This window comes from Anolis carolinensis, chromosome 4 (assembly GCF_035594765.1).
Source record: "Anolis carolinensis isolate JA03-04 chromosome 4, rAnoCar3.1.pri, whole genome shotgun sequence".
NCBI lineage: Eukaryota > Metazoa > Chordata > Lepidosauria > Squamata > Dactyloidae > Anolis > Anolis carolinensis.
The window spans coordinates 230,758,868-230,774,543 of NC_085844.1; the positions used below are offsets into that span (position 1 = coordinate 230,758,868).

General features: G+C 41.1%; 2 long non-coding RNA genes across 3 annotated transcripts in view; one reads left to right on the plus strand and one right to left on the minus strand.

Moving 5' to 3' along the window:
* Window positions 1–6,170: 6,170 nt before the first annotated feature.
* LOC134298507 (uncharacterized) lies at window positions 6,171–14,710 on the minus strand. Its single transcript, XR_010005614.1, has 2 exons — window positions 14,613–14,710; window positions 6,171–8,492 (listed from the first exon to the last, which is right to left on the minus strand). It is a non-coding gene; the product is annotated as an uncharacterized LOC134298507 (long non-coding RNA).
* An 8-nt stretch (window positions 14,711–14,718) lies between these two features.
* Window positions 14,719–15,676, plus strand: part of LOC103279605 (uncharacterized) — a 100,601-nt gene continuing 99,643 nt past the window's right edge. For both annotated transcript variants that reach the window (XR_010005612.1, XR_010005613.1), the window contains exon 1: window positions 14,719–14,833. This is a non-coding gene — a long non-coding RNA (uncharacterized LOC103279605). The remainder of the gene's footprint in view (window positions 14,834–15,676) is intronic.

Sequence of the window (15,676 nt, forward strand, 5' to 3'; positions counted from 1 at the left end):
TGAAATAGTCTGAGAATCACTAATATAAGATGCCACTCTCTCCCAATAAAAATAATACTGGGATTTGTGAACTAAAACTATTATGTGTTGTCGAAGGCTTTCATGGCCAGAATCACAGGGTTGTTGTATGTCTTTCGGGCTGTGTGGCCATGTTCCAGGAGAGAATGCTTCTGGAACATGGCCACACAGCCCGAAAGACATACAACAACCCTGTAAAACTATTATGAAATAATAAAGGCAAAGGTAAAGGTTTTCCCCTGACATTAAGTCTAGTCGTGTCCAACTCTGGGACACGACTCTGGGAAACTCTCCATTTCTAAGCTGAAAAGCTGGCATTGTCTGTAGACACCTCCATGGTCATGTGGCCAGCATGATTGCATGGAGCACCGTTGAAATATGGAATAATACTTGTACATGAATTATATAACTTGTATATCTAAGAACAATTTTTTAAAGAAAATTCTTGAATTAATACTTTAATTAAGGTAAAAAGTGTATAACTTCAAGAAGGTTGATACTATAGATACACTTACATCAGATTTATTATGTGTAGATCCTATGTGAATGATAAACAATTATATCTACATGTACTGTATATACTCGAGTATAAACCTAGTTTTTCAGCCCCTTTTTAGGGCTGAAAAAGCTCCCCTCAGCTTATACTCGAGTGAGGGTCCTGGCCAGCTTCTTTTCAGGTCGGCTTATACTTGAGTATAAAGATATTCAGAGTTGGACAGTCTTATCTTATTAAAGTCTTATTATTATCTTAAATTACAGTTTTATATAAATATTCAAAAACATTTAACCTACTGATGCCTCAAATAATGCAATTTTATTAATATCTATTTTTATTTTTGAATTTGACCCATAGCTGTTGCATTTCCCACCCTCATCTTATACTCGAGTCAATAATTTTTCCCAGTTTTTGTGGTAAAATTAGGTGCCTCGGCTTATATTCAGGTCGGCTTATACTTGAGTATATATAGTATATTACTAATCTACTAAGAAATGAAATTAACATTAAGATATGTATCTAGTTGGCTGCCATTAAGAGTAGAAAATTAGTGTTTGAATTAGTGAATTGTTAAAATAAAGAGAAGGAATACTATGCAGAAGAGAACAAAAGAAGGGACAATAAAAGAAGATAAAAGAAACTAACGCAGATTCAGAAGGACAATTTGGTACTCTTGTCAGAAAAGATGTCAACGTTGGACCCCCCCCCCTCTTACTTTACATTCTTCCTTTACTGAATCTATATATATAAATGAGTGATGGCATCAAGGCAACCCACAAAACAACAAAACTACAGGCCGCCCAACCTAGAAATTTGACAACACAACCCATCATCCATGGCTCCAGTAAGATACAACAAAAAGAAAAGAAAAATAAAGTCCTAATTAGAGGGAGAGCAATAATTGTTTTTATCCAATTGCTGCCAGTTTAGAGGGCTAATCTCTGCCCACTTCGTCTCCTAGCAACCAATTCAGCCAAGAGACAGCCAGGGTTCAGTTAGGGGACAGGCAGATTTAGGCCTCACTTAGGTCTCTTCCACAGATTATCTAATTTGCACTGGATTATATGGCAGTGTAGACTCAAGGCAGCTATATACACAGCTATATAACCCATTTATAATCTTATATTATCTGCTTTGCACTGGATTACCTTGACTCCACACTACCATATAATCCACTTCAGTGTGCATTTTATACAGCTGTGAAGAAGGGGCCTCATATAATCCAGTTCTAAGCAGATAATATAAGATTATCAATATGCAGTAGAGTCTCACTTATCCAACATAAACAGGCCGGCAGGATAAGTGAATATGTTGGATAATAAGAAGGGATTTAGGAAAAGCCAATTAAACATCAAATTAGGTAATCGTTATACAAATTAAGCATCAAAACATCATATTATACAACAAATTTGACAGAAAAAGTAGTTCAATGCTCAGTAATGCTATGTTGTAATTACAGTGGAGTCTCGCTTATCCAATGTTCTGGATTATCCAACGCATTTTTGTAGTCAATGTTTTCAATATACAGTATACAGTAGAGTCTCATTTATCCAACATAAACGGGCTGGCAGAATGTTGGATAAGCGAATATGCTGGATAATAAGGAGGGATCAAGGAAAAGCCTATTAAACATCAAATTAGGCTATGATTTTAAAAATTAAGCACCAAAACATAATGTTATACAACAAATTTGACAGAAAAAGTAGTTCAATACACAGTAATGCTATGTAGTAATTACTGTATTTATGAATTTAGTACCAAAATATCACGATACAGTAGAGTCTCACTTATCCAACATTCGCTTATCCAACGTTCTGGTTTTTCCAACATTTTTGTAGTCAATGTTTTCAATACATCGTGATCAAGATCACCATCCAATTTCTACTGATATCTCCCAACAGCTGGTTATAAAGCCTTTTACATTGAACGGTATGTTCTCAAGTTGCTTCTGACAGGATAAAAAAACTGAACAGCTAGTTTAGACCTCTTATTATCACTTCACTCTGCAGGGAGACAACAGCACTTCGGTTGTCCCATCTCATCTTTATGTCTCCCTGTCTTCAAACAATGTTTCTCTTTCAATTTAGATGTCTAGATCCCATGATCCTTAGTCATGCTGACTGAAGGATTCCAAAAGTTGTGTGCCAAAACATCTAACTTTTCCAAGCTCTATAAGAGGCAGAAGGTATTGTCCCTTTTAGGTATTTCAAAGCCATCAACACTTTCCCCTCTGTAGCTACATTTGACTTCAGAAGGGATAGTGGCCTGCAGCTAAAAGAACAGCACAAAACATCAAGCAGTGCAGACTTGTAGCCTGTCTGAACTTGAGACTGTGTGAGAGCTTTTGCTGGTGTTCAGACACTTTCTTCGTTTATGTTTTCCATCTCTGCCTCCTTTCCCATCTGTTGGCCACCAATTAAGCTATGACTTGTACTCACTGTAGAATGGAGTTTGACAATGTTATGGAATCAGGACTTGCAATTTTAGAAGGCCTCTGGCCTCGATAAAATAGTGAAGCGTAGAGACATCATACTGGCAATGAAGGCTTGCATTGTTAATGGTATTCCCCATAGTAACCTAAGAGCTGGACCATAAGGAAGGCTGAGCGAAGGAACAGACGCTTTTGAACTGTGGTGTTGGAGGAAAATTCTGAGAGTGCCTTGGACCGCAAGAAGATCCAACCAGTACATCCTCCAGGAAATAATGCCCGGCTGCTCACTGGAGGGAAAGCTATTAGAGACAAAGATGAAGTACTTCTCATATAATGAGAAGACAGGAAAGCTTGGAGAAGACAATGATGCTGGGGAAAATGGAAGGAAAAAGGAAGAGAGGTTGACTAAGGGCAAGATGGATGGATGGTATCCATGAAGCGACTGGCTTGACTTTGAAGGAGCTGGGGTGGTGACGGCAGACAGGGAGCTCTGGCATGGGCTTGTCCATGAGGTCACGAAGAGTCGGAAGCTACTGAATGAATAAACAACAAAACCTTCTCTGCTAAATAGTGCTGGTGTCTTGGCAAACTACAACACCCATAACTCCATAGCATTGAGCCATGACAGTTAAAGTGGTGTTGAACTCCATTGAGTCTACAGTGTAGATGCCCCCTCATCTTATTTCAGTGTATTCTTTGAACTAAATTTGAGCAGAATCCTAATGGTTCCAGATCAATATGTGTGTCCAACTGTAATTGAGGTTAAAGCCAGCGCTTGGTGGGGTCTAAGGCAGGACCCTGGAACTGAGGGTGAGGGTAGAAGTCAAAGCCTACTAAGATTAAGCAAAAGAGGGCTGAGCCTTTTCTCAAAATGATCTGAAAAGAAAATGCATCACCAAAACATGTGTAGTTGAATCTCCTCAAGAATTATCTTTCAATGATCAAATGTTAAGAAATATTAAGATTGTGATTGTCATTGAGTCCCACCAGGACTAATACATTTTTCAGGCTTCATATTCTAGTCACATTGAAAGGAAAGGAACACTGCAATGAAAACACATTTTAAAGTACCATACATATTGTGCTTGTAAGTCTTCATATAAATAATAATAATAATAATAATAATAATAATAATAATAATAATAAAATAAAACTTTATTTATACCCCACCACCGTCTCCCCATGGGGACTTGGGGCGGCTCACATGGGGCAAGGCCCGACCAGCACAATGCTGTTTGAATGATAACTGGGAAAGATCTGAAAGGACCGGCAAGTAGGCAAAATAAATATCTGCTGCCTCCCTACCCAAGTCCCTGGCTAGCGCTCTTTTTCTGCCAGCCTCTTCTCTCCCCCTCCCCCATCTCTCTTTTTGACATGTCTTTATTTTCCCCCGACATCCCTTTTCTATCCTGCCACCCATTCCTCCCCACTCAGCAGGCTGCCTGATGGGGACAAATTGCTCTAGCCAGAGGTCTCAACTGATTGCATGCACTGGGGTTCTGAAACTAGATTGAGGCCATAGGTTACCCATCCCTGTTGTAGAAAACATCTGCTGTCAGGAGCAAAGGCAAAATACTGAATGATCATAGCCGTACAGAAGGATTGACTCAATAAAGCAAGCCATAGCCTTGAGTTTGTAGACCTGGCCTAGGCTTGAAAAACAGGGTCTTTGGGAGACCTCTTATGCCTAGGATTTACATAAGTCAAGGTTGACTTAGTGCCAGACAACAGCAACACTATCCAAACAGTTGTTGCTGCTGGATCCCATGCCAATGGGATGGTGAAATTCCTCCATACTTTAAAAGTACCAAATCTATTTGGGAGGAAGAGCTTGATACCCTGGATAGCTCTGTTATAGTTCAGGCTAAAATCTGGAGTAAAACTTCTCCCATACTGAGACGGGAGCCATGAGGTGCCGATGATGGGATACTTACTGTCCCACTGTTATGGAAGCCGTCGGCCATCAGCCATCACTGTACCTCAGCACATCTACCCCATATAGGCATGACATAATGTTCACATTCAATAGGTATAGTTAAACATAGCACGGAAAGAGCTATGTTCTATCTGCCTACTATATATGATGAATCCGAGGAGTCTCTTACAAAGAAGAGGTGGCAATCCCATTCTACCAACCAACATAGAGGAATATGTAGATGATCAAACTCATTTTTTAAAGGACAAGTATTCAAAGCCCTGGAACCAGATAAACAATACTGCTAAGTTTCAAGTTCTCTTGCATTTGATTTGTTTTTAAATCAACTTCTTTCCATTCTGAACATGAACAAGTTAGCAAGTTTTGATGAATTCCTTTAGAAAACAATCAGAAGCAAAATTCTCACCCATCTCTATGAAATGTGAAATTCAGCCAATTTTGTGATATTCCATCTACAGTATATCTATAATAAACAGATATATACATATCTCTGGTAACTAAATCAGGGTATGTATATATATATCTTTGTGGCTGATTCCACTGTTATTAAGTGGGCATATTAAATGCACTCTGTCCCATACTTCTAGGAACTACTCCTTTTTGATGCTGTTGTTGTTTGCCATCATTGACTTTGACATTTAGTTAACCTATTATTGTGAGGCCTCCAAAGTCTCAGTCATCTCCTCTTCTGCTCAGGTCTTGCAAACTCAGGGCAATGTCACACTTGTAGTATGGTCTCCCCTTTTGCCTTTATCTTTCATTTTACTGGGCATTACTTTTTTCCATTAAGCCATGTTTTCTCATGATATGTTTCAAGTATGACAGTCTCATTTTCTTCTCTATTGATAGTTTAGCCCTGATTTGGTCTAAAACCAAATCATTTTGTCTTTTTTAGCAGTACATGAACTTTTCTTCAGCACCATATTTTCAAATTATTTGATTTTCTTCTTACCAGCCTCATCAACTGTTCAGGGTTTGTAGATATACACAGAAATTTCAAATACGATGGCCTGGACGATTCTGACTTTTGTGTATAATACGTTTTTAGACATGAGGAGCTTATTTCCTAGTCTTTTTTATTTCTTAACTGCAATATTCATCTTAAAACCTCATTACACAAGGAAATTTCAGCATCCTAGGATGATTCTGCCCCAGTTGAGCCATGGAGCCCCACATCGCCCATCACATGACAGTAAGGCTTCGGTGCTCCACTGGGGTGGCAGTGTCCTATGATGATGCGCCACCAACACAGGAGCCTCCCCATGTTAATAAATAATTATACTAATAAATAATAAATAAATCTTTATTTGTATCCCCCCTTTCCCCCCGCACGGGACCCAAAAAAACTTACAACATATTAATGTCATACAGACAACAATCCAAATATATATGTCCAGACCAATAAAACAAATAATAAATATAAAAGCATCTTAAAATGAACAATTATAAAAACAATATACATTCATGTGGCATCATGTCAGGTTATACTGCACTTCACTCCACTCAATAACGTTATGGCATTTTCTGGCACTTCAGACTAATTTTTTTCACTGAAGGCCTGTCTTAACAGAAAGGGTTTTAACTGTTTCTTAAACGAAGAAAGGAGGGGAGCTGTTTTAATTTCTTTGGGGAGGGTATTCCACAGGCTCAGGGTGGCCACTGAGAAGGCCCTCTCCCTCCTCACCACCAACCACATTTGGGACAGCGGCAGAAGTGAGACCAGGGCCTCCTATGACGATCTTAAGGAGTGGGCAGGTTGGTTTGAGGAGATGCGGTCTGATAAGTAAGTGGAACCTGAACCATTTAGGGCTTTAGCAGACAAAACCAGCACTTTGAATCAGACTCAGAAACAACTTGGCAGCCAGTGAGAGTGCTGTAGCAGAGGAGTTGTGTGCTCCCTGGGCCCAGCACTTGTGAGTAGCCTGGCTGCAGCTCTTTAGATGAATTGTTAGGAAGGTACTCTTCAGGGGTAGCCCCACATAGAGCCCATTACAGTAGTCTAGATGGATGTAACCAAGGTGTGGACCACAATGGCCAAGTCTGGCTGGTGCACAAGTTTAATTGTGCAAAGGCTCTCCTGGCCACTGCCAACACCTGGGCATCCAGGTTTAGTGCTGATTTCAGGAGGTTCCCCAAGCTGTGGACCTGAGATTTCAAGGGGAGTGTAACCTCATCCAACACAGGTTGCCACAGAATACCCTGATCTATCTTAAAACTGACCAGGAGTACCTCTGTCTTGTATGGATTCAATTTCAATTTGTTTCTCCTCATCCAGTTCATTATAACTGCCAGGCACTAGTTCAGGGCCTGGGCGGCTTCCTTGGCTTTTGGTGGAAATGAGTAATAGGGGTTGGGTGTCATCTGCATACAGGTGGCACCATACTCCAAAATTCTGAATGATCTCTCTCAATGGTTTCATGTAGAAATGAAATAGGGGAAAGTACAGAACCCTGTGGGGATCCCACAGGACAATGGCCATGTGGTCAGGCCGGCATCCCTTAATGCCACCTTCTGGGTCCGTCCTTCCAGGAAGGACCAGAGCAACTGTAGAACAATGCCACCAAGTCCCATCCCAGCCAGGCAACCCAGAAGGATACCATGGTCCATTAGGAACAACAGGGCTACTATGGGAGAAGCCACATGGCAACGCTTCACCACGTGTGATGGGGAGGCATTAGCTGGTGGTGAGACAGGGTCCGGGGTGCCAGGATTGCCCCGCTGCCCCCCAATTTGCCACAGGGACTGGCAAAGTAATCCAGAGGACCCCATTAATGTGACGAGGTCCTTGGTTCATGACTGAGCGAGAGTATAAGAACACTTAAACTTGTTCAGTGTCTTCTAACCCACTTTATTTTTTTTTCATAATAATTTTTTTTTATTTCTTGTAAGTATAGATACAGTGAAAGTGGGAGAACAAAAACCAAGTAGTAAAGAATGGTGAGAAGAAAGACAGAGTGAAACAAAGAGAAGAAGTAAAAAAAGAAAAGAAAAAGAAAAAGAAAATTAATTTAAAAAAATGAAATGCTGTTTGACTTCCCATCTGTGCTTCGGAGACTCTTTTCTCGTTTTCCTTTAACTTTTGTCATTTTCTCTAGCCTTCTTTCCGTTAGCTCACAAGACAGATCTATCGTAACTGGTCTTCTAACCCACTTTAAAGATATGTAGTCTGTGGTCATAACTTTTGTCTTTGTAATTCATAATGTAAAACAAATGTCTTGCATTGCTGCCTGATATTCAATGAAAAATATTCAGCTTGCTCAATCCCTTTGTGTTACATGAAGTGTTGATGCCAATGAACTGAACTCTGGAGAGCAAGGAAAAAGTGCTTGGTGGTTGGCTATTTTGGTAAGCAAAATGCAAGGCAGTCAGGGTGACAAGAGGGGAAAACACCCTCACACAGTGCCTCAGTGGGTGTTCCTCATTCATCTTGCCTAATAATGCTTTTCTTGAATTTTTGCCACCACCCTTTCTAGGGAGAAGGTACATCAGCTACAGCCTGTGTGGTCTTCTGTGCTGCCAAAAGCAAAAGTTTTCCCCTCCCCTCTCATTCTTTCTTCTTCACAGAAATGGTTCCTGCTGCGAACAGGCGGTCCATACCACAGAATGGAACACTGGAAAAAAAAAGACTGTCATTAAGTGAAGTGACTGAAAGAAAAGAACACATTTTCTAAAGGTCAGCTGACCCCATGGAGCACTTACAAGATGGAAATTATAGCTTTTGTCAATTTTGGTTGCACAGGACATAAAGATTGTGCAAAAAAAAAAGACACAAGGCAATGTGACAATGTAGCCTATAAAAATGGTCTTTCTCTTTCACAATTAGTGTGTATCTGCATTTATGGACTAGTGATGCTTTACTTTCTTCCAACCTAATCATCCATGATTGTTGGCCATCTGAGGACATGTGCTTTACACTAGCATAGGAGAACAGAACCCATAATGGGAATTTGAATCTTGAGGATATCATGGAAACATGAGGATGAATCTACAAAGCAGAATCAATGCAGTTTGACACCATTTTATTGCCCATGATTCCATGCTATGGAATCATGGGAATTATAGTCTTTAATCTTCTCTACCAAAGAGTCTGATTAACCCCCAGACTCCATATCTCAGGATACCGTAGTCATGGCAGTTAAGTTGGTGTCAAACTGCATCAATTCTACAGTGTAGATGTGCCCTATGAAACTGTCTTATCTCAGAACAAGCCATCTGTCCCATTCAATTTTATCTCCTTTGGTTATAATCCAGTCTTTTTCTTACTCTTTCTCACCTGATCTGTTTAATTGGAGACAACCCAGGACTTTCTGTATAGGATGTTTGTACTCCATCATTGAGCTATAGTCCTTTTCCATTATTTTTGACATTGGTCAATATGCAAAGGCAGACTTTTTCCAGAGTAGTGCTTGACTGGAATGATTACATGATGTAACACGATTTTTGAAAGTATTATTTCCTGTTTAATTGTGCAGTACTTACTTTGAAAGTAGTTGTTACACTCCAGAGGCTTCATTTTTGTGGCTGCCACAAAATATGTTGAATTGGTTGAGATTCAATGAGATATTAATTGAATAACTATAGCAAAATGTGCTGCAGGATGTCCCGCAAAAAAAAAAAAAAAGTGTTGCAGTTTAATAAACTTTCCCCATGTTTTTATGATCGAATCAATTAGAAAATGACATTTGTAGCCCAGGAACAAAAAATTGTGTTGCATAGTGTTATGAGTATTTGCCACCTTGTTGTAACACCATCACTTTTGGCAAGCCAGTAAAGCAATGGTAGGCAACTTCCATAGACCCAAGGGGCACTTCTCAGATTGGGCAACTGCTCAAGAAGTGTGTTCTAAGGGGACAGGATAGAACATATACGACATTTTTACCAAAAAGATATATGAACTAGACAAAAGTAGACTTCATTTCCATTCATTATATTTTAATATTTAAATTTCATTATTAAATAAAAATTTTGCATGCATTATTAACAAATAACTTCCTGCCCATTCTTGATTATTATTACATTTATAATGATGTATAATTGAAGAGTACATGTACTTAAATTGATTTTAACATGACACTGGTTATAATATTGACTACTGAATTTTTTTTTAAAAAAACCCTCACAAAATATGCAAGGTTACTACTAGTTGACAGGCAACTTGTAGGGAGATATATATATATATATATATATATATATATATATATATATATATATATATATATATGAAATATTTTATTGACTATGATAGTATCTACAGTCAGTGGGATAGTCAATGTCATTCCTTTTCCTATTGAATGTGATGCAGTTTGCAGGTTGCTGCCAAAATATGATATATGGGGAAGATTTACCAAACATGGAGCAGGGAAGGCACTGGATAAATTGATTTAGGGAAAGGCAACAAGGAAAGGAAGTCAGCTTAGTGCATGTGTCCTTGGCTTCAAAGCTTGAAATATTACTATACAATGTCCTGCCCTCCTAGCTTGTTCACCAGAAAACATTGTATTAACAATCAATGACTGGCTGAGGATTGGTGGAACTATAGTCTAAAGCAGCAACTTTCCCAAACTGTAAGATGCAAAGTTTTCAAAACTGTGTTCCTAAACTTAAATGATGTTCCAGGTTTTGTGTAGGAAAGGTGTAATTTGGGTATTATCTCTCTGATCTTTTAAAAATGGCTGATTTAGCTGCTGGAAGCTTCTTGAAATCCTTGCATTTGGCATGTTTGAAAGCTGAGTAAAAGTTCTACCATAAATGGTCCACTGCTTGAAAAGTTACGTAAATATTATGATCGTATCTTGAAAAGCTAAGCCTGACTATTTTACAACGTGTTCCATGTGTTCACTTGTGTTCCTGGTACTACACAAAGCTTCGCAAGGTATGCTGAAATGTAACAAGGCTCACTCCCATGCAAACACCTGTGAAATCAGTATGAATCATGTAGCTGTCAGTATCAAGTGGTATAAGTACTCCCCACTCTGAATCTCTGTGAGTATTATGTTCCATAATGTTTAGCTTCATTTGGATGAGAGAACACTAGGTTCTGATGCATTATTGGCTTTTCCAACAACAATGTGAGCAGAATACAATGAAAGTAAAATACATTCCTTCAGCAAGCAAAGCAACTATTAACCCTTCATCAGAGGTTCAGAGAACAAAAGAGGGACCCAGAGTAGCACTCCACAAAGTTCTGGCTCAAGTTTGTAAATCAAATAGAAAAAAAAAAACACACACATTGTTGAAGGCTTTCATATCCAGATTCACTGGGTTGCTGTGAGTTTTCGAGCTGTATGACCATGTTCCAGCAGCATTCCCTCCTAATGTTTAGCCTGCATCTCTGGCTGACATCTTCAGAGGTTCTGTTGGCGGTGAGGCAAATGGAGTGTATATATGTCTGTGGAATATCCAGGGTGGGAGAAAGAATCCTTCTCTGTTGAAGCAAGTGTGGATGTTCCAATTAGTGAGCTTGAATTAGCATTTGAGTAGCCATGAAGTTAGCAAAGTCTATCAGTGAGCGTATCTGCATAGAGGAAGCCTGGCCTTTGTTGCCTGGAGGCAGAGCCGGCCCTAGATAATTTTTAAGTGTAGGCGAACAGAATTTTGGCGCCCCCCCCCCCCCAAAAAAAAACATTCACTGAAAAATAAAAGCGTTGGATAAGCAAATATGTTGGATAATAAAGAGGGATTAAGAAAAGCCTATTAAACATCAAATTACATTAAGATTATACAAATTAAGCACCAAAACATCATGTTTTACAACAAATCAACAGAAAAAGCAGTTCAATACATGGTAATGTTATGTAAAAGGTAAAGGTAAAGGCTTCCCCTGACATTAAGTCCAGTCATGTCTGATTCTGGGGGTTGGTGCTCATCTCCATTTCTAAGCCGAAAAGCCGGCGTTGTCTGTAGACACCTCCAAGGACATGTGGCCATAGGCATGACTGCATGGAGCGCCGTTACCTTCCCGCCGGAGCGGTACCTATTGATCTACTCATATTGGCATGTTTTGAACTACTAGGTTGGCAGGAGCTGGAGCTAACAGCGGGCACTCACTCCGCTACCGGGATTTGAACCTGCGACCTTTCGGTCTGCAAGTTCAGCAGCTCAGTGATTTAACACACTTCGCCACCAGGGTTCCAATGTTATGTAGGAATTACTATATTTGCAAATTTAGCACCAAACATTTAACAGGGATATAGGGCAGTGTGGACTTGGATAACCCAGTTCAAAGCAGATATTGTGGGTTATTCTGCCTTGGTATTCTGGGTTATATGGCTGTGTGACAGCCACTCATAAATTCCCACTCCCATGCATCCTACACATCCTCAGAATCTGCTGGAATTCTATGAAATGATCAAATGATAATGCATCACTTGAAATAGTATTTATGCTTTTCTAAATGCACACAGAATTATTTTCCAGCAAAGATGTAACAGCAAGTGCACCTACCTACCAGGCATGGGCAAACTTTGGCCCTCCAAGTGTTTTGGACTACAACTCCCACGATTCCCAATAGCCTCAAGCCCCTTCCGTTCCCCCCTTAGCCATTTAAGCTAAGGGGTAAAACCTGGACACAGTATATTATTTGAGAACATAGAAATGCTGGACCACTCTCACATCCACCATATCAAACTACACAGAGAAGCCACTGAAATCCACAAGAAGCATGTGGACAATTTCAACAGAAAGGAGGAAACCATGAAAATGAACAATATCTGGCTACCAGTATTTTAAAACTCAAAAATCAGGACAGTAAATAAAGAACAACACACACAAAAACAGAGGAATTCCAGACATGAATCAATCAGGGGCAGCTCACACCTCCCAACAAAGGATTCCCTCAGGTAGGAAGCAGCCAGTCTTTGAAGCTGCAAGGCTATTCAGTGCTAATCAAGGTGGCCTATTGCAACATTCACACTTGCCTTCCAACCTGGACTTTCAACAAATATTTAAGCCCCACTTCCCTAGTTTCAAACAGACCTCACAACCACTGAGGATGCTTGCCACAGATGTGGGCGAAACATCAGGAGAGAATGCTTCTGAAACATGGCCAGACAGCCTGGAAAACTCACAGCAACACAATGATTCCGACCATTAAAAATTTTCACAACACATATCCATGGAATGTTCAGGGTGGGAGAAAGAACTCTTGTCTGTCTGTTGGAGACCAGTGTGACTGTTGCCATTAATCATTTTGATTAGCATTGAAAAGCCTTGCAGCTTCAAAGCCTGGCTGTTTCCTGCCTGAGGGAATCCTTCGTTGGGAGGTGTTAATCAATCTGAAACATTCACGCTTGCCTCTGGAAGGCAAGAGTTCTTTCTCCCACCCTAAACATTTCACCGATATATAAACCCGACTTGCCTAGATTCCAATAGACCTCACAACCTCTGAGGATGCCTGCCATAGATGTGGGTGAAGCGTCAGGAGAGAATGCTTCTGGAACCTGTTGTCGAAAGCTTTCATGGCCAGAATCACTGGTTTGCTGTGGGTTTCCCAGTCTGTATTGCCATGTTTCAGAAGCATTCTCTCCTGATGTTTCGCCCACATCTATGGCAAGCATCCTCAGTGGTTGTGCGGTCTGTTTGAAACTAGGGAAGTGGGGCTTAAATATTTGTTGAAAGTCCAGGTTGGAAGGCAAGTGTGAATGTTGCAATAGGCCACCTTGATTAGCACTGAATAGCCTTGCAGCTTCAAAGACTGGCTGCTTCCTACCTGAGGGAATCCTTTGTTGGGAGGTGTGAGCTGCCCCTGATTGATTCATGTCTGGAATTCCTCTGTTTTTGTGTGTGTTGTTCTTTATTTACTGTCCTGATTTTTGAGTTTTAAAATACTGGTAGCCAGATATTGTTCATTTTCATGGTTTCCTCCTTTCTGTTGAAATTGTCCACATGCTTCTTGTGGATTTCAGTGGCTTCTCTGTGTAGTTTGATATGGTGGATGTGAGAGTGGTCCAGCATTTCTATGTTCTCAAATAATATACTGTGTCCAGGTTTTACCCCTTAGCTTAAATGGCTAAGGGGGAAAAGGAAGGGTCTTGAGGCTCTTAGAGGCCAGTGTGACTGTTGCCATTGAAAAGCCTTGCAGCTTCAAAGCCTGGCTATTTCCTGCCTGAGGGAATCCTTTGTCGGGAGGTGTTAATCAATCTGGCCAATTTGAAACATTCACACTTGCCTCAGGCAGGGTACCTGGCATAGATAAAGGGGAAACTTACAGATGGAATGCTTCTGGAATGTGGCCATAGAGTCAGGAAACGTCATAGCGAGCCAGCCTTTACCTTCAAGGCCACGAAAGCTTGAGTTAAAAGTGGGGAAGAGGAGGAAAGGGAGGGGAAAGCAAGGAAACAGAAGAAAGAAAGGAGTCGACTGGAAAACGAAAGGCAGGGAAAGAAAGGCAGGGATGAAGAGGGAAGGGGGAAAAGAGCGAAGGAATCCAGAAAGGAAGAAAGGTAGGAAGGAAGGAAGCAGGGAAGGAAGGAAGGAAGGAGGGAGGGAGGGAAGGGAGAAAAGAAGGAACGGAGAAAAAAAGGAAGCAGGGAAGGAGGGAATGGAGAAAGGAGTGAAGGAAGGAAGGAAGCAGGGAAGGAGGGAAGGAAGGAAGGAAGGGAAGAGGGAGGGAGGGAGAAAAGAAGAAAGGGAGAAAAAAAGAAGGAGGGAAGGGAGAAAGGAATGAAGGAAGGAGGAAAGAAGGAGGCAGGAGGTACTGTTTTGAATCGCGGAGGGGGTGACGCTGCTTCTACCTGTTGCATGCGGAGGGCATGGCCTGGCGACCTGCTGCTGCCCTGGGAGGAGGTGTCTTGGCATGGGGGGCGTGGCCAGGCCGCATGGTGTGGGAGGCGTGGCCAGGTGGCGTGGAGGCGTGGCCACGCCTCCCATGCAGCCTGGCTGCATGGTGGCAAGGCCCAGGCAGTCAGGCCGGGACAGCAAGGGCCAGACCGCGGTTGGAAGGCCTGTCCCGAAGGTAAAGGAGGCGGGGGGGGGGGTGTCACCCCCCGGGGGCCTCAACAGCGCCCCCAGGGGTGTGGCGCCACAGGCAAATGCCTAAATTGCCTGACGGTTGGACCGTCTCTGCCTGGAGGCATCCTCTGTTTGGGATGTGTTAACTGGCCCTTGATTGCTTGCTGTCTGGAGCTCTCCTGTTTCCGAGTGGTGTTCGTTATTTACCAGATTTTGTTCATTTTCATGGTTTCCTCCTTTCTGTTTCAACCAGGGAAGTCAACTATAGCAAAACACATGACAAACCAACTTGGACACAGAATATTATTTGAGAACTTCTGGACCACTCTGACAATCATTATGTCAGACTGCACAGAGGAGTCATTGAAATCCAAAAGCACATGGACAATTTCATCAGAAAGGGGGAAACCATGAAAATGAACAAAATCTGGTTTAAAAAAACACACTAATCAATACAGTAAATAATGAACATTATTTGGTATTGCATACTCTCCAACATTTCACAGATGCAAACTGGGCACATGCATCAAAGCAACATCAGAGTGTGGTCAAGATGGCAAAAGTAGTAATGAGAAAGAGCACACAAGCTAAAAGAGGCCGTAGCAGCTTGCTTTTGCCTGAACCTACCAGCAAAGGTTCCTCTCTATTCTGGCATTCTGAGTTAACTGAGTACACATGGAACAATCCCAGTTGAAATTAATATCAGTTGGATCAGTAACCTTGCACTAGTTGAAATGAGCTGAAAGAAAGAGAAACTGGAATGATGGAAGATTGAAATTATTGTACTCAGTTGGGCAAGCTACGTCTTTTAAGGGTACTTTTAGAAATACTAATCATTATTTTGTTT